The sequence below is a fragment of the Camelus dromedarius genome, unplaced genomic scaffold (assembly GCF_036321535.1).
Source record: "Camelus dromedarius isolate mCamDro1 unplaced genomic scaffold, mCamDro1.pat HAP1_SCAFFOLD_17, whole genome shotgun sequence".
NCBI lineage: Eukaryota > Metazoa > Chordata > Mammalia > Artiodactyla > Camelidae > Camelus > Camelus dromedarius.
Window position 1 is genome coordinate 178712 of NW_026989792.1, and position 3029 is coordinate 181740.

Sequence of the window (3029 nt, forward strand, 5' to 3'; positions counted from 1 at the left end):
AGCAATGAAGCTACAACATTCCGTTACACCATACACAAAAATCAACTCAAAATGAATCAAAGACTTAAACATAAGACAAGATACAATAAACCTCCTAGAGGAAAACATAGGCGAAACATTATCTGACATACATTTCAAAAATTTTCTCCTAGAAGAAATAAAAGCAAGAATAAACAAATGGGACCTAATGAAACTTACAAGCTTCTGCACAGCAAAGGAAACCAGAAGTAAAATAAGAAGACAACCTACGGAATGGGAGAAAATTTTTGCTAATGAAACTGACAAAGGCTTGATCTCCAGAATATATAAGCAGCTCATATGACTCAATAAGAAAAAAATAAACAATCCAATCCAAAAAAGGGCAGAAGACCTAAACAAGCAGTTCTCCAAGGAAGACATACAAATGATCAAAAGGCACATGAAAAAATGCTCAATATCACTAATTACCAGAGAAATGCAAATCAAAACTACAATGAGGTATCACCTCATACCAGTCAGAATGGCCGTCATTCAAAAATCCACAAATGACAAATGCTGGAGAGGCTGTGGAGAAAGGGGAACCCTCCTACACTGCTGGTGGGAATACAGTTTGGTGCAGCCACTATGGAAAACAGTTTGGAGATTCCTCAAAAGACTAGGAATACACTTACCATATGACCCAGGAATCGCACTCCTGGGCTTGTATCCAGAAGGAATCCTACTTCAGGATGACACCTGCATCCCAATATTCATAATAGCACTATTTACAATAGCCATGACATGGAAACAGCCTAAATGTCCATCGACAGGTGACTGGATAAAGAAGAAGTGGTATATTTATACAATGGAATACTACTCAGCCATAAAAACTGAGAACATAACGCCATTTGCAGCAACATGGATGCTCCTGGAGAATGTCATTCTAAGCGAAGTAAGCCAGAAAGAGAAAGGAAAATACCATATGAGATCGCTCATATGTGTAACCTAAAAAACAAACAAACAAACAAACAAAAACAAAACATAAATACAGGACAGAAATAGACTCATAGACAGAGAATACAGACTTGTGGTTACCAGGGGGGCGGAAGGTGGGAAGGGATAGACTGGGATTTCAAAAGTGTAGAATAGATAAACAAGATTATACTGTATAGCACAGGGAAAGTTACACAAAACTTTATGGTAACTAACAGAGAATAAATGTGACAATGTATGTGTATATGTCCATGTATGACTGAAAAATTGTGCTGAACACTGGAGTTGACACAACATTGTAAAATGATTATAAATCAATAAAAAATGTTAAAAAATACATCTGATCAGAATTCCTCAAAATTGTCAAGGTTATCAAAGAGGAGCTTAAGGGGACATACAACTAAATGTAATTAAATACTGTGGATGGGATCCTAGAACAGAAAAAAAATAAGGAAAAAACTAAGAAAGTACAAATTAACTGTATTTAATCAAAAATACATCAGCGTGGGTTAATTAATTGTTAACAATGCACCCTACTAATGTAAGATGCTAATAATAGAAGATACTGACGGTGGGGTATACGGGAATTCTCTATACCATCTTCACAATGTTTTGTAAATCTAAAACTGTGAAAAAAGCACAATTTTTAAAATTGCACACGGGCAGCATCCAAGAAATGATGCCTGTCACCAGACTTGTAACTGTTCACAGACAACATTCACAACCGATAGTTTCTCTATCTTCTTAATAGATTTGTGACAGTGAATATAAGCTTAGGAGCCACCTCCAAACTTAAAACAGTAGAGACCAGGAGTGAAATCTAAACAGTCCTAGCCAATACTGAATTAGTTTAAATTAGAACAAATCACTCTGATATTATAACCATGAGAATCTGTAGAACATTTCCATCAATACAAACATAACTTAATTTTCAAATCCCAAGTCACATTTTCCCTGTGTATACAATACAGGGCTTCTGAGTGATTTCTGAGGGAAGAGTTCCCAGCACTACATCTCATCCTGGGGGATGTTCCCGTGAGAACGGGTTAGGGAAACCTAACCGAAAATTGGAGTCGAGAAGCCACGCAGGGAGGGCTCTGCGGCATGTGCCCCTCTGTGCCCCTCTGGGCAGCTTGCACAGTCCTGCCGGAAGAAGGGAGGTTCCCTCTCTCAGCTGGCAAAGGCACGCTGCCCTCGTCGGCAGCCAAGGAGAAACCACAGCTACTTCTAACTCTCACTTTTCTCCAATGAACTTTTGTTCAAAACAAGCCCTCCCCACTTCCTCCTTTCTCTAAAAAAAAGAAAAAGCTCTCCTCCTTTATTCTCCAGACTTGCCTATGGTTTGCCATAGGTCACTTGTACCAAATTGCAATTCTTCGGCAAAAATGCATTTGTGCTTAAACAAAATTACTCTTAGGTCTAACGTTGTCATTATCAATACATTTGCTACATGCCAGTGCTCCTACTACCGGTAGTAAGTGTGTGACAGGCAAGATGTGTGTCGGAAAATATCCTGTAAGCAAGAAGTGTGCAAACTATTGTCAAGAGAGGATTCAAAGCCAGAGGCATAAAAACCAAAAAAGAATTTATGAACATGGATCAGCCTAGGACAAGACAGACAACAAAGGAGGTGGAGAGAACTTACATACAAGATTATCAAGTGGTTGAGATTAGATTATTCGATATAGGATTTAAATTCAGAAAAAGATGGCATCCCATGGGTGTTCCTTTTGTGTAAGACTGGGAGTGCCTGACCATCATTGACACAGAATGTAAAGAAGCAAACTAGACTACTTGTATTATATAGAAATAAAACCAAGGAAGTTTTCAGGGCTTGACGTACAAATCATAAAATAGGAATGTCCATTTATTTAGGATAAATTTAGGCATCGTTATTTTTATAGTTTCAAAAAAAAAAAAAAGAAAAGTTGCTGAAAAGTAACACTCTGACAAGAATAATCATATATGGAGCTAGGAAAGTGCCTATAAATTTAGATATTTAGAAAAATAGTCTTTTTGAAGTTCTCAAATTCTGGATTTCTATATAGAATCACAGAAAGAAAGGAATGAGTCAATGA